This window comes from Coregonus lavaretus (genome assembly GCF_964263955.1).
Source record: "Coregonus lavaretus genome assembly, chromosome: 39".
NCBI lineage: Eukaryota > Metazoa > Chordata > Actinopteri > Salmoniformes > Salmonidae > Coregonus > Coregonus lavaretus.
Window position 1 is genome coordinate 17,270,225 of NC_140026.1, and position 21,408 is coordinate 17,291,632.

The following is a 21,408-nucleotide window of genomic DNA, read 5'->3' on the forward strand; positions in this document are numbered from 1 at the left end:
GTTTATTGGTCGTGCACACAGATTTGCAGATGCTATCGGAGATGCAGCAAAATACTTGCGTTTCTAGCTCCAACAGTGCAGTAATACCTAGCAATAACAAAATAACAAATAACACATTTTAAAAAATGACATTGGATGTGTTATTACAATCCTGAAACGATACCCCAATCACTTTATTTTAAGAGACGTATGGAAATACACTTACTATTGCAGCCTGTTGAGATAGAGGATGCATCAGCCTATTAAGAGGTTCTGGAGCAGCAACAGTTGAGATGGAGTCAGTAGATCAGGTGTATATATTTACAGTAGATCAGGTGTATATATTTACAGTAAATCAGGTGTATTTATTTACAGTAAATCAGGTGTATTTATTTACAGTAAATCAGGTGTATTTATTTACAGTAAATCAGGTGTATTTATTTAAAGTAGATCAGGTGTATTCATTTACAGTAGATCAGGCGATGGAGAAGACTAGATCCAGTATTTTACAAAATATACAAATGGCAAGAAGATGAGGATAATTGTTGACAAAAACACTTAATTAGAGAAATTAATAACAGCTGGGCAATAGTAATATTACCTCAATATTCTATGGACCTGCCCTAACCTGGCATAAACCATTCACACCTTTCAAAAAAGGTAAATTCTTAATGAACAGTGAAATAACCCTTCATATGCAATACTGTTGCACAATTCACGCATGAATGCCCAATACTTTACACGTTAATGAAAACAACAACATACTTTGCATGAACATTAGTGTTTAAACTTTAAAAGAAACAATGAAAACTCCCCTTTACCGTGATAAACCAAATAACAAGAGGCAACCTGTGACTAAAACGGCTAACTTAATCGGCGAGCACTCACCTAGGAGCCAGTTCAAAGCGGCGGTGAGTAGAACAGGTTTTGAAACCAATCAAAGACAAATATGAAGCTAAAAATTTCAAAATAACTGATATGATAGCCAGACCCTGGTGTTTGTTCTTTGACATGATACAATCCACAATTTTTTAAAGGGACTAGCGATAGCATAGCCTACTTAGGCTAGCAAGAGTAATTAACAATGTTTTTAGCAAACAACGTTGGTGCGGGGAGAAATGGAGGGAAATGTCCAACGTGATAGCTCACAGGCACACCGTCACAGTCCAAAACATTTGAAATTTGGATCTGTTTGAATTAAATCTCATGAGAGTCCTAATCAAATGCAGTGAATAGCTCAATCATGTCAAATTTGGGCCTGCATTGTGGCACCATTTGGGCCTGCGTTGTGGTGCCATGCTATATGTTGTTGTTGAATGCTTTATCAATATTTTATTAATATCCATGTAAATTCAACATCTTAGACCTTTCCTTTGCTCTGAAATGTTAAGTAGGTTTTGTGTCATCCCTGGTTAGTTCAACTACCGTTTATTTAGAGTGGAGTTGCACAATTTTAGTCCTGGAGGGCTGCAGAGTTTACTGGTTTTCACTCTAGCTGTTTAATCAGTGACTGATCAGATTATGCACTGCACAATCTTTCTTACATGCTCTCTCTCTCTCTCTCTCTCTCCCTGTCCCTTTCTTTCTCCCTTTCCTCTCCTAGGTGGGGGCATAGGGGGTATTGGTCAGACTGGTGTTGTTGGTGAGGACGAAGCTTGGGCATCGGGCAGAATGTTGGCACCTGCATGAGTAGAACAGAGGAGCCTCAGTTCTGGGTGAGTTCATGGCCCACATTCACTAGATCTCTGGCACAATAAAACCTTCTACCCTTCTGCAGGGCATCATAAAGAGCAACTTTCTCAGTGGGAAAGCATCATAAACAAAATCGTTTGGGATAGTATGAGAAAAAATCAATGCCGACAAATGTTTCGGAATAAATCTCAACAGTATTTATTGCCCTAAAAGTAGGACATTATTTAAACTTGGCTTTGTTAAAAATAATTTTTTTGCGAAAACCTCTACCAAGCTCTGACCAGGCCTAAATGATTTATTGATACAATTCATAGACTCATTATATCAGACAGTGATTTAACACATTTTCCACTGATTTAACACATTTTTCTTTGGGTAAAAACACATATTTTGAAATGTACCATTTCAGCGTATACAGCCCTGTTTTGTAATGCTCATAAGTAAGCATTTCACTGTAAGGTCTACACCTGTTGTATTCGGCACATGTGACAAATAACATTTTATTTGATTTTGCCTTACCCATACTAGATACAGTACACCCATCTAAAAGCTTGCCAACATCTCACCCAATCCATTATATCCCCCATACCCAGATCCTGCTCCCTCATTCATACCAACGACTTACCAATCTTCCATTAACCAGATGAATGACATAGTCTATGTCCCAAACGGCCGTCTAATCCCTATATACTGTACTACTTTTGAAAGTAGGGCACTATGTAGGGAATAGGGTTCCATTTGGGATGCAGATATAAACTCAGGCTGATCTGATGGCAAAGACGTGTGGTTGTCATAGAGGAAAGATCAACAAGGAGAGAGGACTTCAAAATGTCAGCATTAGTGGCGCACAATCTCTCAATCTGATCAACAAATATGGCTCTCTGTAGCACTTACTTGTTTTCCCTCGACACCAACCCCATTCGATGCGTGGAATGGATGTGGGTGGGGCTATGTCTACATAAGGGTGCTAATTAAAAAAACTCACAAAAGCTCTGACGAAGGCCTTGAGGCCGATACGTAAAGAGCAGTGATACTATCAAGAGCAGTGTGCGGGTTCCTTCTTTTTTTCTCATTTTGGTCATGTTTACAGTTCCCACCCCAATATATGCAATGGCCTCTATCATCAGTGGTTTATAGCAGGGATGATGTGTGTGCGCGGGTGTGTACATTATGTATGGTCTATCCAGTAGTTTGAAAGTCCTGTCATATTCTCTTACCTTTTCATAGAATCTCCCTAATGTCTCTTTGCAGAGCAACAACATGGCTCAAAAACCCCAAAGGATAGGAGTCAAAGTAAGTTAGCCATGATTAGCATCCTATACACACGGTAACTATCACATAGTATATACACATACAGGAAAATACCCCCCCCTCCCCCCTCCATCCTCATGTACCTCGTTCATGATGCCCCTGGACCTCAATAGGGCTATTTTAACTCACTATAAGCCTCACTAGAAGCTGTGAAAGACCATCAACCATGAACTGCCCGATCCCTAAATAATATTTTGTGTTCAAAGTGACTTTGAGATTCTTGTTTGTAATGAAAAGCGCTATATAAAATACATATATTCATATTAATATTATTACTATTATTATTATTATGATTATGATTATGATTATTATTATACAGACTGATGCATTATGGGACATATCTATCTCAGTGCCACAGGCCCTTTAGGTGAAACCTGTCCTCTGAAAGAAAGTGAAAGTTTCCCCTCAGCTGGCCTGATACAGTGACAGGACTCACAGACACAGAACACATTCAGGGGGGTATAAATATTGCAGGCGGAGAGCATTTTGCTCCATGAATTATTACAAAGTCCAGTGGCTTTATGTAAGCTTCTGAGAGATATCTTCCCCCTAGCTTTACTGTTCCACTCTGCACCAAGCAGCGACTGGGGAACATGGAGGTATAAAGCCAGCATATAAACACAAACACACAAAGATATACACTTGGGGTAGTAGACCGACAGGCAGACAGACAGGTAGGCAGACAGAAAAGCAGACAGACAGACAGACGGGCGGATAGGCTGGCATGAACATATACACACATACAGTGGTGTAAAGTACTTAAGTAAAACTACTTTAAAGTAATAATTAAGTAGGTTTTTTTTTTGTATCTGTACTTTACTTTACTATTTATATTTTGTACAACTTTGACTTCACTACATTCCTAAACAAAAATATGTACTTTTTACTCCTTACATTTTCCCTGACACCCAAAAGTACTCGTTACATTTTGAATGCTTAGCAGGACAGGAACAAGGTCCAATTCACGCACTTATCAAGAGAACATCCCTGGTCATCCCTACTGCCTCTGATCTGGCGGACTCACTAAACGCAAATACTTTGTTTCTAAATGATGTCTGATTGTTGGAGTGTGGCCCTGGCTATCTGTACATTGTATTACTTTTACTCAAGTATGACAATTGGGTACTTTTTCCACCACTACACTCATTCTGTAGTTTAGTTGATTTTTAAGACTAACAATATAGTCAACAACTTTAACTTTCATAGAATGATGATTATAAAATGGGTGTCGTAAAGACATCACCAAAAAACACATCTTGCAGAGTTCGTTTTTTCCTAACAACATGTCATATCCTCCTGGGGATTTGGAAGCACTAAATTATTGATGACATTACATGACATGGTTGACTGAGTTAACATTATTCCTACTCCTTAAAATAGTTTTGTTTTTCTCTGACTCCTCTTTGACAAAAATATGAAAATGTAGCCAGGAATCTGTACTGTGTGTGTGTGTGTATGTCAGTGTGTGTGTGCACTTGTTTGTGCATGTGTGCGTGCACATTTATATGTGTATGTGTGTGTGCACTCCTTGTTTATTGAAGGAGAACACAGTGACATGGAAAATATGTTACCAGAAGATTTTTCCCCAATGTTGTTTGATGTGGTTTTTTTCCTTCTGCATCTCAAAGCCAAAATAATAAACAGTTGGGGCCATGTTCACAAAGTGTCTTAGAGTATGAGTGCTGATCTAGGATCAGTTTAGCCTTTTAAATCATAATGAATAAGAGAGGGGTCCTGATCCTAGATCAGCACTCTACTCTGACGTGCTTTTGAATACAGGCCTTGGTGTCTTCTCCTTTCTATTTAACTGAATATCACATTAGAATCAACTTAATGTGTAATATTTTGTTGATTCTGTGAAATACAGATTTTTTGTCCAAATTATGAAGTAACGTTCAGTTTGAAGATGGCAACTGTAGGCAACAGTGCACATTTTATTTAGCTTGTATTGAAATGGTCAACTTTTATCAGGAATAGAAAACCAAGAATAGTATGTAAGCAGTAACATTTGGTATGTTATTAGGCGTTAGTGTAAGGTACGAGTTGTTTCTGGTTATGTCACTGGAAGGTAAAACTCCTGGCCATAGTCCGGATGCTAGGGATTGTCTTGAGTCAGTACTGTACTTCTGAAGAAGCCATGATTTGGTTGTTCACCCAACAGCCCATCTTCATATTTTCTTGGCATAAGCTGTGTGTTGTGTGAAGCAATGAAGCATCTAAGTCGTATTCAATATATCTGATTGTACTAATGTATTGAGGATCAAATAAGATCAAAATAAGAATCTAAATTGAAAATGACTTTTTGGTACAGCGCACACTGAAATGAAAGACAGGTCAGCGGCTTCTGTGAATTACCAAATAGCACAATCCCCTGCAGTTAATAATGTATTTTAAAAACTGCCTGTTGAAAAAGATAGATATACATACAGTGGCTTGCGAAATTATTCACCCCCCTTGGAATTTTTCCTATTTTGTTGCCTTACAATTTGGAATGAAAATGTTTGGGGTTTGTATCATTTGATTTACACAACAAGCCTACCATTTTGAAGATGCAAAAAAAAAATTTTTTTGAAAGAATCAAGAAATAAGACAAAAAAACGGAAAACATTTACTCAATACTTTGTAGAGCCACCTTTTGCAGCAATTACAGCTGCAAGTCTCTTGGTGTATGTCTCTATAAGCTTGGCACATCTAGCCACTGGGATTTTTGCCAATTCTTCAAGACAAAACTGCTCCAGCTCCTTCAAGTTGGATGGGTTCCGCTGGTGTACAGCAATCTTTAAGTCATACCACAGATTCTCAATTGGATTGAGGTCTGGGCTTTGACTAGGCCATTCCAAGACATTTAAATGTTTCCCCTTAAACCACTGCTGGAAGGTGAACCTCTGTCCCAGTCTAAAATCTCTGGAAGACTGAAACAGGTTTCCCTCAAGAAAGCTACATTTGTATATTGGTTGTTGTTGAAGTAATTTCAAACACTTTTTGATGGTTAACTGGCTAAGTCATTGATCCACCTTTCTGGAACAGCCCCCAGCTATTTTTTTAAAAATCATTCGATTTTTTCCAAACCAATTTTTCTTAGAATCAGTTAAGCTACTTAATTAATACAGCTGTCCAAAATGCTTCATTTGTTATTAAGTCATATTCCCCTATTCAGTATAACACTGAGTATTTATGAGCATTACATATATATTAGAGCAGTTTTAGGTAAACACGTTTAGCTAAAATGCTCAATGGAAAGCATGAAAGCATGAGTGAAGGAGCAATTCCAGCCGAACGCTATTTTTGATGAGTTTAATTAAATCCCATAGTTTGTCTCAGGGCGATTCAGGGGATTTGTGTGTTTAAGACTGATTCATTTTTCATGACGCATAACTGGAGTCTAACTTCTCATTAGTGAGTAGACTGCATGGCGGCTGAGGGCTCGCTGTCTCTCTGGCTTTTGAAATACAGATGTCTGATCTTTCACTTACCTAGTGCTCCACGTGGGCAGTCTATGGTACTCTGCATGAATTTGATGTGAAAAGAGTAGCTGATGCAAGTGGCTAGAATCAGTTAACCATACAGTATTATTTATAAAGCAGTGTTTTTGATTGCTACTGTGTAGATACTGTCATGTGGACTAGAGGTGAAAGTATTTTACAATAGATTCATAACTGTTCACTATTGAAGTAATGACATTCATAGTGTATTTGTCTTCGCAAACTTTTTCAGTTAGGTTACATACAGTGCATTCGGAAAGTATTCAGACCCCTTGACCTTTTCCACATTTTGTTACGTTACAGCCTTAATCTAAAATTGTTAAAATTGTTATTTTCCCTCATCAATATACACACAATACCCCATAATGACAAAGCAAAAACAGGTTTTTAGAAATTTTTGCAAATGTATTCAAATAAAAAGCTGAAATATCAGATTTACATACGTTTTCAGACCCTTTAGTCAGTACTTTGTTGAAGCACCTTTGGCAGCGATTACAGCCTTGAGTCTTCTTGGGTATGACGCTACAAGCTTGGCACACCTGTATTTGGGGAGTTTCGCCAATTCTTCTCTGCAGATCCTCTCAAGCTCTTTCAGGTTGAATGGGGAGCATCGCTGCACAGCTATTTTCAGGTCTCTCCAGAGATGTTCGATCTGGTTCAAGTCCGGCCTCTGGCTGGGCCACTCAAGGACATTCAGAGACTTGTCCCAAAGCCACTCCTGCGTTGTCTTGGCTGTGTGCTTAGGGTCGTTGTCCTGTTGGAAGGTGAACCTTCGCCCCAGTCTGAGGTCCTGAGCGCTCTGGAGCAGGTTTTCATCAAGGATCTCTCTGTACTTTGCTCCGTTCATCTTTCCCTCGATCCTGACTAGTCTCCCAGTCCCTGCCCCCAATTGCTCAGTTTGGCCGGGCGGCCAGCTCTTGGAAGAGTCTTGGTGGTTCCAAACTTCTTCCATTTAACAATGATAGAGGCCACTGTGTTCTTGGGGACCTTCAATGCTGCAGACATTTTTTGGTACCCTTCCCCAGATCTGTGCCTTGACACAATCCTGTCTTGGAGCTCTATGGACAATTCCTTTGACCCCACGGCTTGGTTTTTGCTCTGACATGCACGGTCAACTCTGGGACCTTATATAGACAGATGTGTGCCTTTTCAAATCATGTCCAATCAATTGAATTTACCACAGGTGGACACCAAACAAGTTGTAGAAACATCTCAAGTATGATCAACGGAAACAGGATGCACCTGAGCTCAATTTCAAGTGTCATAGCAAAAGGTCTGAATACTTATGTAAATAAGGTATTTCTGTGTTTGCTTTGTAAGTATGGGGTATTGTATGTAGATTGAGGAGGATGTTTTGTTATTTAATCCACTTTAGAATAAGGCTGTAACGTAACAAAATGTGGAAAAGATCAAGGGGTCTGAACAATTTCCGAATGCACGGTATATGATCACTACAATGTAAAATGCACATACAGGTATCTTCAGAAAGTATTCACACCCCTTGACATTTTCCAAATTTAACTTAGATTAAATAGAGATTTTTTTTGTCGCTGGCCTACTACAGACAGTACCCCATAATGTCAAACTATTTTTGAAATGTAATTAATGTGAGAGTGTGATTTGAAGAAGTCAGGCGCAGGAGAGTAAATCACAGAATACAGAGTTTATTCTGTAGCACACAGTTACGCTGGATAGCTTCAACAGTCCAGTGCGCAAAACAGGCGCACTGGAACAAATACAGGCACACAGGGAAAATATACCCCGGCAATACAAAGTACAGGTAGCTCCACCGAGCTACACTCATCTCTCATGAAACAATCACCCACAAGGACAAGGGGGCAGAGAGAACACTTATACAGTGGGGAAAAAAAGTATTTAGTCAGCCACCAATTGTGCAAGTTCTCCCACTTAAAAAGATGAGAGAGGCCTGTAATTTTCATCATAGGTACACGTCAACTATGACAGACAAAATGAGAAAAAAAATCCAGAAAATCACATTGTAGGATTTTTAATGAATTTATTTGCAAATTATGGTGGAAAATAAGTATTTGGTCACCTACAAACAAGCAAGATTTCTGGCTCTCACAGACCTGTAACTTCTTCTTTAAGAAGTTGTAGACCTGCACCAGGCTGGAAAGACTGAATCTGCAATAGGTAAGCAGCTTGGTTTGAAGAAATAAACTGTGGGAGCAATTATTAGGAAATGGAAGACATACAAAACCACTGATAATCTCCCTCGATCTGGGGCTCCACGCAAGATCTCACCCCGTGGGGTCAAAATGATCACAAGAACGGTGAGCAAAAATCCCAGAACCATACGGGGGGACCTAGTGAATGACCTGCAGAGAGCTGGGACCAAAGTAACAAAGCCTACCATCAGTAACACACTACACCGCCAGGGACTCAAATCCTGCAGTGCCAGACGTGTCTAGGCCCGTCTGAAGTTTGCTAGAGTGCATTTGGATGATCCAGAAGAGGATTGGGAGAATGTCATATGGTCAGATGAAACCAAAATATAACTTTTTGGTAAAAACTCAACTCGTCGTGTTTGGAGGACAAAGAATGCTGAGTTGCATCCAAAGAACACCATACCTACTGTGAAGCATGGGGGTGGAAACATCATGCTTTGGGGCTGTTTTTCTGCAAAGGGACCAGGACGACTGATCCGTGTAAAGGAAAGAATGAATGGGGCCATGTATCGTGAGATTTTGAGTGAAAACCTCCTTCCATCAGCAAGAGCATTGAAGATGAAACGTGGCTGGGTCTTTCAGCATGACAATGATCCCAAACACACCGCCCGGGCAACGAAGGAGTGGCTTCGTAAGAAGCATTTCAAGGTCCTGGAGTGGCCTAGCCAGTCTCCAGATCTCAACCCCATAGAACATCTTTGGAGGGAGTTGAAAGTCTGTGTTGCCCAGCGACAGCCCCAAAACATCACTGCTCTAGAGGAGATCTGCATGGAGGAATGGGCCAAAATACCAGCAACAGTGTGTGAAAACCTTGTGAAGACTTACAGAAAACGTTTGACCTGTGTCATTGCCAACAAAGGGTATATAACAAAGTATTGAGAAACTTTTGTCATTGACCAAATACTTATTTTCCACCATAATTTGCAAATAAATTCATAAAAAATCCTACAATGTGATTTTCTGGAATTTTTTTCTCATTTTGTCTGTCATAGTTGACGTGTACCTATGATGAAAATTACAGGCCTCTCTCATCTTTTTAAGTGGGAGAACTTGCACAATTGGTGGCTGACTAAATACTTTTTTCCCCCACTGTACATGTACTAATGAGGGGAATATGAACCAGGTGTGTGTAATTGTCAAGACAAGACAAATGGAATGATGAGATATGGAGCGGCAGTGGCAAGAAGTTCCGGTTACAACGGACGCCGAAGCCTGCCCGAACAAGGAGGGGAGGCAGCTTCGGAGAAAGTGACAGTTAATTACAAATTAAAAGCTCAAATGTCTTGAGTCAATTAGTATTCATCCCCTTTGTTATGGCAAGACTAAATAAGCTGCTTAACAAGACATAATAAATTGCACAGACCCACTCTGTGTGCAATACTAGTGTTTAATATGATTGTTTTATGACTATTTCATCTCTGTACCGCACAAATACAATTATCTGTAAGGTCCCTCAGTCGAGCAGTGAATTTCAAACACATATTCAACCACAAAGACCAGGGAGGTTTTCCAATGCCTCGCAAAAAAGGGCACCTATTTGTAGATGGACAAAAATAAATAAAAAGCAGACATTGAATATCCCTTTGAGCTTGTGAATTTATTAATTACACTTTGGATGGTGTATCAATGCACCCAGTCACTACAAAGATACAGGTGTCCTTCCTAACTCAGTTGTCAGAGAGAAGGGAAACTGCTCAGGGATTTCACCATGAAGCCAATGGTAACTTTAAAACAGTTTCAGAGTTGAATGGCTGTGATAGAAGAAAACTGAGGATGGATCAACAACATTGTAGTTAGAAGCCTGTACAGAATGAAAATATTCCAAAACATGCATCCTGTTTGCAACAAGGCACTAAAGTAATGCTGCAAACATTTTGGCAAAGCAATTAACTTTTTGTCCTGAATACAAAGTATTATGTTTGGGGCAAATCCAATACAACATATTACTGAGTACCACTATCCATATTTGCAAGCATAGTTGTGGCTGCATCATGTTATGTGTATGCTTGTAAACGTTAAGGACTGGGGAGTTTTTCCAGGATAAAAAATAAATGAAATGGAGCTAAGTGCAAAATCCTAGAGGAAAACCTGATTTAGTCTGCTTTCCACCAGACACTGGGAGATGAATTCACCTTTCAGCAGGACAATAACCTAAAACACAAGGCCAAATCTACATTGGAGTTGTTTACCAAGAAGACAGTGACGTACTCCCGAGTGGCGCAGTGGTCTAAGGCACTGCATCGCAGTGCTAGCCGTGCCACTAGAGATCCTGGTTCGAATCCAGGCTCTGTTGTAGCCGGCCGCGACCGGGAGACCCATGGGGCGGTGCACAATTGGCCCAGCGTCGTCCAGGGTAGGGGAGGGAATGGCCGGCAGGGGATGTAGCTCAGTTGGTAGAGCATGTCGTTTGCAACGCCAGGGTTGTGGGTTCGATAAAATAATGTATGCGCTAACTGTAAGTCGCTCTGGATAAGAGCGTCTGCTAAATGACGTAAATGTAATGTTCATGAGTGGCCAAGTTACAGTTTTGACTTAAATCTGCTTGAAAATCTATGGCAAGACCAAAAAATGGTTGTCTAGAAATGATCAACAACCAGTTTGACAGAGCTTGAAGAATATTTTTAATAATAATGGACAAATGTTGCACAATCCAGGTGTGGAAATCTCTTAGAGGCTTACCCAGAAAGACTCACAGCTTTAATCACTGCCAAAGGAGCTTCTATAAAGTATTGACTCAGGGATGTACATTTCACATTTCTGTATTTCATTTTCAACAAATTAGCAAACATTTCTAAAAACATGTTTTCACTTTGTCATTATGGAGTATTGTGTGTAGATGGATGAGAAACAAAGAACACAACAAAATGTAACACAACAAAATGTGGAATAAATCAAGGGGTATGAATACTTTCTGAAGGCACTGTACATGGCCCCTAAAGGGATTTCCTATGCTACACCTATTATTGGCACAGCATAGTGTGATTAATAGTGGGAACAAGGATCAAGATTAATGTTGGTAGATAAACAACTAATTCCTCAACTCTCAATGAGGCAATTAGTGAACATTCAGGTCATTATGAAACAATTACCCCCTTATAAATCTTATGTTTTCTCCAAAATGCACAAAAAAAGGTCAGAAAGTTGAATATGGGGAACCACTATATATTCATTCAATTTCAGCATGTGGAATGCTATCTTTGAAGATATGCTTAGCTAATAATTTTACTACACTGGTAAGTAAGGCCTGTACATTTTTACATCAGTAAATTACAATACATCCACATGATGGTGCTGTTCCTCATTGAATAACCATCTAGGATCAAACTTGTGATGTCACTTCAGTTACACAGTGGATACAGATTGTAACCTTTCAAGGTACAGAGTTCTTCAAATTATATATATATATATATATATATATATATATATATATATATATATATATATATATATATATATATATATATATATACAGTGAGGGAAAAATGTATTTGATCCCCTGCTGATTTTGTACGTTTGCCCACTGACAAAGACATGATCAGTCTATAATTTTAATGGTAGGTTTATTTGAACAGTGAGAGACAGAATAACAACAACAACATCCAGAAAAACGCATGTCAAAAATGTTATAAATTGATTTGCATTTTAATGAGGGAAATAAGTATTTGACCCCTCTGCAAAACATTACTTAGTACTTGGTTGCAAAACCCTTGTTGGCAATCACAGAGGTCAGACATTTCTTGTAGTTGGCCACCAGGTTTGCACACATCTCAGGAGGGATTTTGTTCCACTCCTCTTCGCAGATCTTCTCCAAGTCATTAAGGTTTTCGAGGCTGACATTTGGCAAGTCGAATCTTCAGCTCCCTCCACAGATTTTCTATGGGATTAAGGTCTGGAGACTGGCTAGGTCACTCCAGGACCTTAATGTGCTTCTTCTTGAGCCACTCCTTTGTTGCCTTGGCCGTGTGTTTTGGGTCATTGTCATGCTGGAATACCCATCCACGACCCATTTTCAATGCCCTGGCTGAGGGAAGGAGGTTCTCACCCAAGATTTGACGGTACATGGCCCCGTCCATCGTCCCTTTGATGCGGTGAAGTTGTCCTGTCCCCTTGGCAGAAAAACACCCCCAAAGCATAATGTTTCCACCTCCATGTTTGACGGTGGGGATGGTGTTCTTGGGGTCATAGGCAGCATTCCTCCTCCTCCAAACACGGCGAGTTGAGTTGATGCCAAAGAGCTCGATTTTGGTCTCATCTGACCACAACACTTTCACCCAGTTCTCCTCTGAATCATTCATATGTTCATTGGCAAACTTCAGACGGGCCTGTATATGTGCTTTCTTGAGCAGGGGGACCTTGCGGGCGCTGCAGGATTTCAGTCCTTCACAGCGTAGTGTGTTACCAATTGTTTTCTTGGTGACTATGGTCCCAGCTGCCTTGAGATCATTGACAAGATCCTCCCATGTAGTTCTGGGCTGATTCCTCACCGTTCTCATGATCATTGCAACTCCACGAGGTGAGATCTTGCATGGAGCCCCAGGCCAAGGGAGATTGACAGTTCTTTTGTGTTTCTTCCATTTGGGAATAATCGCACCAACTGTTGTCACCTTCTCACCAAGCTGCTTGGTGATGGTCTTGTAGCCCATTCCAGCCTTGTATAGGTCTACAATCTTGTCCCTGACATCCTTGGAGAGCTCTTTGGTCTTGGCCATGGTGGAGAGTTTGGAATCTGATTGATTGCTTCTGTGGACAGGTGTCTTTTATACAGGTAACAAACCGAGATTAGGAGCACTCCCTTTAAGAGTGTGCTCCTAATCTCAGCTCGTTACCTCTATAAAAGATGCCAGGAGCCAGAAATCTTTCTGATTAAGAGGGGGTCAAATACTTATTTACCTCATTAAAATGCAAATCAATTTATAACATTTTTGACATGCGTTTTTCTGGATTTTTTTGTTGTTATTCTGTCTCTCATTGTTCAAATAAACCTACCATTAAAATTATAGACTGATCATTTCTTTGTCAGTGGGCAAACGTACAAAATCAGCAGGGGATCAAAAACTTTTTTCCCTCACTGTATATACATATATGTCCGTGGCAATACATACTGTACAATTATATCATTGCTTCATTGACTGAAAATCTTAGACCCAGTTGCAGAAGCTATGTACTATAGATTGAAAACCATTAATATATTTTCTATAAACATAATTAACAAACATCATAATACACATATAATTCATTAATTATTAGTTTGCCTGGACCCCAAATATTTTTGGGGGATAAAATATCTTCTTTATCAGTTGTTTACCTAATGTATTTGATTTGCTTAAAATCTCACTGTCAAATCTCACTGTCAAATCTCACTGTCATATACTGAAGACAATAATGAAAAACAGAGAAAAAAAATAAGATTTCAAAATAGTTTAGGGAATTGTCTGGTTATTTTATCTTGAACAAATTTGTTTTGGTTGTACATACCCATTTTATTTATTTCAAACACACTCAGGCCTATAAATAAATAACATTATGAATACACATTTGAAGAAGACAATTAGGATAAGCATTAGTATATGTTGCATAAAGTGAAACAATGCAAATTATACATATTTCAATACATATCCAGTAGATGGCAGTCTAGCAATGTAACATCTCTCTCTGCCCCCCTAAAGACTCCACTCTACACTTTAGCACTTTTAAAATATTACTTTTCTACCCCTCCACTGCAAGACAGAACCAGGTCTGTTACCTTAGATGATGTCTTCATCCCACCTTGTCCTGGAATGAAAAGTGACAGTGAGAATTAACCTTTATTTACTGCAGTAATGAAGTACAAAGCATATTTGTACATGCAAAGAAGCTCATGCAAGGTGAATGTTCTCCTGAAGGAAGTCTCCCCAAACCCACTCACCCCAACCTCCCTCCTCCCCTTTTAGTTTTGGTTGTTTTATTCTTTCCACCACCTCCTCCTCCACCTCCTCTCTCTATTGCTCCTCTCGTCTCAAGTCCGATGGCGTCGCCCTCGCCATCTGTCTGTTCACTGGCCCATGCCGTTGGCAGAGTACCATCTTAGGAGAGTGGGTGAGTCTCTGAAACAGCACATCTTGAATCCCCCACTTCCTCTCCTCCTTTCACACCACCACCATCACCCGTGTTGTCTATAAAAAGCCTCCCCACCTCCATTCTTCATTCTGTCCATCACACAGACGGCTGGTGGCACCTTAATTGGGGAGGACGGGCTCATAGCAATGGCTGGAATGGCATTCATGGAATGGTATCGACACATCACACACATGGTTTCCTTGTGTTTGATACCATTACATTCACTTTATTCCAGTCATTATTATGAGCCGTCTTCCCCTCACCAGCTTCCTGTGGTCCATCAAAAGCATGCATAATTCCAGTCCATATCACGGCTTGTTAATCTGATGCAATGGAGATACAATATTCTTCTCATTTTGAAATAACGCCTCGTATTTCTTTGCCCAAAATAGAACCAGAGAGTCATGTAGAAGGTAGATGATTAGATAAAACAGGATTTGATTAATTAGCCTTTTGTTTCATTGTTTTAATATCATTGATGTTACTGTTTTGAGGATGTACTACTTGAATCAAAGCTGTAAAAATACTGACTGACCCAATTGGTTGCTTGATTTCATATTTCTGCATTTATTCTTCATCCATGCTGTCTCCAACTCAACAGTATGAGATACCGTATACCTGAGCTTATCACAGACACCTTCCACCTGACAGGTGCCAGAAGTGGCGTCCGTGGTTCATGAAAATACATGCATGCTTGTGCACATGTGCATCCGTGTGTTCAAGTGTGATGTGTGTTTGTGTGTGTGTGTATTCTATAGAAGACATCCAAGCCATCATTTGACGTGTCAGTTCTCTTGACTGTAAATGCCTATTTTCTCTATCTTCTCTAACATGCTTCTCTCCTTTGCATGCACTGATCTAAAAACATAGCTGAAAGCGATACGTTGCAATACTCCCTTAGGAAGGAACACATGGAGAGGAAGCCTCATGACTATTGATTCTGATTTGGAACATTCATTCATTCATTCATTCATTCATTCCTCACTAAACAATGTTGCCGTCATTCATTGATCGATTGATTCGATTAAGCTGTCAATCATCCATGAATGACATTGTCTCATTTTCCATGTACTGTCATGGGTTTTTTGTATTGCCAGACTTGCCTGCAACACATAATTCAACAGAAGTCCAATCTACATTTTAGTATGAACTTAAACTATCCCTGGTGAAAGCAGAGTAGATGAAAGGAATGTAATTTTATTTTCTCACATTGGAATGTTATTTTTCATATGAAGGAGAAGTAATTACAGCCAAGGATGAGGCTCCGCTAAGAACTCCATCTTTCTGGAAAAATAATCGGAACAAAACTGCATAACCCCCACTCTTCCTCCGTAGACGCCGAGTGCTTTTAAAATGCTGGCTGTATTCAAACAGTGATAAGCGAGGGGAGCTATCTACAGGGGCTTTGGAAGCCACATATAAATATTATTGTGTGTGTTTATAAAACAGATTTATGTGGCCTATCATTTAAGAGGCCCATAACTGTGGGTAAATGTATGATAATATGATATGTTGTATTTAATATTGTATGGATGAGGGGGGTGAGGAAGGTGTCATGGGTTTACCCAAAGGCTTATCAACTATGATCAAAGTCCTTTTGAAAATTGCATTCGAAAGGGACAATTGGGTTGGGTGATAGGATATTGACCTCAACGTTTCACAAGGTAGATCTACAGTAGTACTGTGATCACGCTTAACTCATTATGTCCTCGTAATGCTGTTTGGACTCTTATGTTCACTTATGTGTTCACTCTTATGTCCTCATAGTGATGGAGTATGAAGACAAATGGGTTGGGGGATAGGAGACAGGCACCCCTGGCGACGGGCTGCTACGATGTCCACACTTGTAAATCAAGCTCATTGAGGCCTTAATGCTGATGATTATGACAGCCCAATCGCTTGGGAGTGGGGATATTTGAGTTATGGGGTTGGGGAGGATGCCCAAAAAAAAATGCTACCTTGGAAATGCCTCTATAGCCTTGGTAAAATGGCACAAATGACTATGGCTTTCTTTGTAGCCATTTTTCTGTGAGTTTAGGAATACAATTTTCTGTACATAATAATGCCCATTTTCTCAGTTACTATTGTAAATGGATGAACTAGGTATATGGTGGTTTATATATCATAAAACATATACTGTAATGCAAATTATACATCAGGAAGAGGATCCCACACTACTATGTCAATAAAGTCAAAGTTTCACAAGGTAGACCTACTGTGATCACACTTAACTCATTTGTCCTAATAATGCTGTTTGGAATCTCATCTTCACTACCAGTAGTCCTCATAGTGGTTGAGTAGGGACAATTGGGTTGGGTGATAGGATAATGACCTCAACGTTTCACAAGGTAGATCTACAGTAGTACTGTGATCACGCTTAACTCATTATGTCCTCGTAATGCTGTTTGGACCCTTATGTTCACTTATGTGTTCACTCTTATGTCCTCATAGTGATGGAGTATGAAGACAAATGGGTTGGGGGATAGGAGACAGGCACCCCTGGCGACGGGCTGCTACGATGTCCACACTTGTAAATCAAGCTCATTGAGGCCTTAATGCTGATGATTATGACAGCCCAATCGCTGGGGAGTGGGGATATTTGAGTTATGGGGTTGGGGAGGATGCCCAGAAACTAAAGAGAACTGGAAATTGAGAAAGAGCACACATTCCCCCAGATGGACACTAATGATGCGGCTGGCCCTGGTGCCTCTGAAGTAAACGAGGACCATTAGTCAATGGAATATTCAGATCTAATATGTTGGTGTTTATTTTCCATTATCATGTTATGTTTTATTGGAGAGATAGTTCCACTGTATTTTGTAGTGTAATGTTCTACATTCCAAGCAATCGCACATCAACCATGCATAGACATTTAGGAAGCATAAAGTAACTTCTAGTACAACAACAGATAAATACTTAATTTGAAATTGTTTGACTTGAATGCCAGGTGATGTGTCAGTTCAAGCAAGATTATTCTGTGCATGTGTGCGAGGGAGCATGCATGTGCGTGTATACTTGTTTGCAAACCTGCTGGGCAGATAATCCCTATCACCCACAGAAGGCCACTGGCCCCAGATCAGCGGTGTAGTTATTTAAGTACCTTCTGAGATTAAACCAGGACCTCACCTTTTTCTCTGCCTGTCCACTGCAGGTCCCCTCAGAAACCTTTGAGAAGGATTTAATTTCACTAGATTAATAGAGGACTATGAGATTCCCTGAACTACCTGAGGCTTCCTACCTCCGGATCTTCTCAAACCCCACAGGGGTCTCATTACACCAGGTTATGAAGGAGGGATGAAGCTGAGGGATGTCGTAGATAGACTTTGATACGCCACTGACTGACAGTTTAAGTAATCCACCTGCCCACTTTAATGCTGTTGAATAGCAGTGGCCCATGCACAAATTTGCTGAGTCATTTAGGCCTTATTCTTTCTCCACTCTGCTCTCTCAGTTTATACTACTGTTTTCATTGATTTTCAAAATTAGGTACAGTGCCTTGCAAAAGTATTCACCCCCCTTGGCGTTTTTCCTATTTTGTTGCATTACAACCTGTAATTTAAATTTATTTTTATTTGGATTTCATGTAATGGACATACACAAAATAGTCCAACTTGGTGAAGTGAAATGAAAAAAATTACTTGTTTCAACAAATTATACAAAAAGAATAATGGAAAAGTGGTGCGTGCATATGTATTCACCCCCTTTGCTATGAAGCCCCTAAATAAGATCTGGTGCAACCAATTACCTTTAGAAGTCACATAATTAGTTAAATAAAGTCCACCTGTGTGCAATCTAAGTGTCGCATGATCTCAGTATATATACACATTTTTACATTTTACATTTTACTCATTGAGCAGACGCTCTTATCCAAAGCGACTTACAGTTAGTGAGTGTATACATTTTTCATACTGGCCCCCCTGTACACCTGTTCTGAAAGGCCCCAGAGTCTGCAACACCACTAAGCAAGGGGCACCACCAAGCAAGCGGCACCTTGAAGACCAAGGAGCTCTCCAAACAGGTCAGGGACAAAGTTGTGGAGAAGTACAGATTAGGGTTGGGTTATAAAAAAATATCAGAAACTTTGAACATCCCACGAAGCATCATTAAATCCATTATAAAAAAATTGAAAGAATATGGCACCACAACAAACCTGCCAAGAGAGGGCCGCCCACCAAAACTCATGGACCAGGCAAGGAGGGCATTAATCAGAGAGGCAAGAAAGAGACCAACTATAACCCTGAAGGAGCTGCAAAGCTCTACAGTGGAGATTGGAGTATCTGTCCATAGGACCACTTTAAGCCGTACACTCCACAGAGCTGGGCTTTACAGAAGAGTGGCCAGAAAAAAAGCCACTCCCCAAACATATGGAAGAAGGTACTCTGGTCAGATGAGACTAAAATTGAGCTTTTTGGCCATCAAGGAAAACACTATGGCCAATATACCACGGATAAGGGCTGTTCTTATGCGCAACGCAGAGTGCCTGGATACAGCCCTTAGCTGTGGTATGTTGTCCATATACCACAAACCCCCGAGGTGCCTTATTGCTATTCTAAACTAGTTACCAACTTAATTAGAGCAGTAACAAGAAAGGTGGCGTCACTCCTACGCGACGCTCGTCCCTCAACAGGGACCAGTGCAGGCGGAATCGTCGCTCTATCTGACGTAAGACTGCCATGTAATGTTAATGGGGTGCTATCATGGCTGCCATATTTTCTAGTGTCATGTAAATCATCATAATGCAGGAACCTCAATGTCCCGACTCTCTAAATACATGGCTCTCTGTGTGTCATGACTCCCGAGTGGCGCAGTGGTCTAAGGCACTGCATCGCAGTGCTAGCTGTGCCACTAGAGATCCTGGTTCGAGTCCAGGCTCTGTCGCAGCCGGCCACGACCGGGAGACCCATGGGCGGCGCACAATTGGTCCAGCGCCGTCCGAGGTAGGGGAGGGTTTGGCCGGCAGGGATGTGGGTTCGTTTCCCACGGGGGGCCAGTATGAAAAAAAAAAAAAAAAAACATGTATGCATTCACTAACTGTAAGTCGCTCTGGATAAGAGCGTCTGCTAAATGACTAAAATGTAAAATGTAAAATGTAATGTCTGGCGCAAAACCAACACCTCTCATCACCCCGAGAACACCATCCCATTTTTCATTGGCAGGGACTGGGAAACTGGTCAGAATTGAAGGAATGATGGATGGCGCTAAATACAGGGAAATTCTTGAGGGAAACCTGTTTCAGTCTTCCAGAGATTTGAGACTGGGACAGAGGTTCACGTTCCAGCAGGACAATGACCCTAAGCATACTGCTAAAGCAACACTCGAGTAGTTTAAGGGGAAACATTTAAATGTCTTGGAATGGCCTAGTCAAAGCCCAGACCTCAATCCAATTGAGAATCTGTGGTATGACTTAAAGATTGCTGTACACCAGCTGAACCCATCCAACTTGAAGGAGCTGGAGTAGTTTTGCCTTGAAGAATGGGCAAAAATCCCAGTGGCCAAATGTTTCAAGCTTATAGAGACATACCCCAAGAGACTGCAAAAGGTGGCTCTACAAAGTATTGACTTTGGGGGGTGAATATTTATTAATGCTCAAGTTTTCTGTTTTTTTGTCTTATTTCTTGTTTGTTTCACGAAAAAATATATATTATGTATCTTCAAAGTGGTAGGCATGTTGTGTAAATCAAATGATACAAACCCCCCAAAAATAAATTGTAATTCCAGGTTGTAAGGCAACAAAATAGGAAAAATGCCAAGGGGGGTGAATACTTTCGCAAGCCACTGTATGCTAATATCCCACTTTACTCACTTAAATTGTACATAACTATATACAAATACAAATATAAATTACATTCTAAATGTTTTGATATGTCCTCTCAGGAAACTGAGCAGATAACACATTTACAGGATATACTGCTGTAATGATCTATGGCTAAATGAATATAGTAATATTATCAACAACAACAGTTGTGCATCACTCTAACTCGTAGAACACAGATCGTATGAAGAGATCCACTAGTTTATATTCAGATTATAGTAGGCCTATGTGCCATACTTGTCTTTAGGGCTGAGGGATGATGCTGTGCCATTGATGGCCAACCATGATAATATAATCAGATACAAAGCCTGACAAGTGTAGGTTCAGATATTTCAGAGATGCAGACAGAAGCACACTGCTACAGGTCATAAACCCTCACCTTCACTGCTTGTTGTTTATCTCTGTTTGGCCCTGTCCAATATTAATGCAAATATCAATGCTTTTTTGGGTGACATTTTTATGGTTATCGTTCTATCTCACCACACGCCCCTAAATGTGCTGATGTTAAGCTAATGGATTCAAAGGTAACCTATGGCTTGGGTCCTGTCCAGCTGCCTTCCCCCAGTCACTTGTGTATGCATTGAGCTGATAAGTACTGCAATTCATTTTCCCCATGGCGGAGCACAGTAAAAAACTGGGGAGTAATAATTGCTTCCGGCCGAGACGAGGAAGGCTAAATATGCTTGATTGCCTCCTAAGCCTCAATGCTGGGTAATGAAATATGGCTGTGCCTCGGACAGGAAACTGTGCAGATAGCTTTCTTGTCACTTTTTCTGCTATTCGTTTTTAGGTCTTTTTTTTTACTCCCTCAGCAAACCCAACATCTGTGTCATGTTGTGGCACAGAA

The 21,408-nt window shown here is 40.3% G+C and overlaps 1 protein-coding gene across 1 annotated transcript in view; it reads left to right on the forward strand.

The window, feature by feature from the left end:
• The window catches only part of LOC311113246 (receptor-type tyrosine-protein phosphatase delta-like), a 609,241-nt gene that overhangs the window by 221,713 nt on the left and 366,120 nt on the right, over positions 1–21,408 (forward strand). Inside the window, exons 6-7 of the mRNA XM_084156451.1 lie at positions 1,583–1,694; positions 2,923–2,964. The gene's annotated coding sequence lies outside the window, so the exon portion shown is untranslated. The remainder of the gene's footprint in view (positions 1–1,582; positions 1,695–2,922; positions 2,965–21,408) is intronic.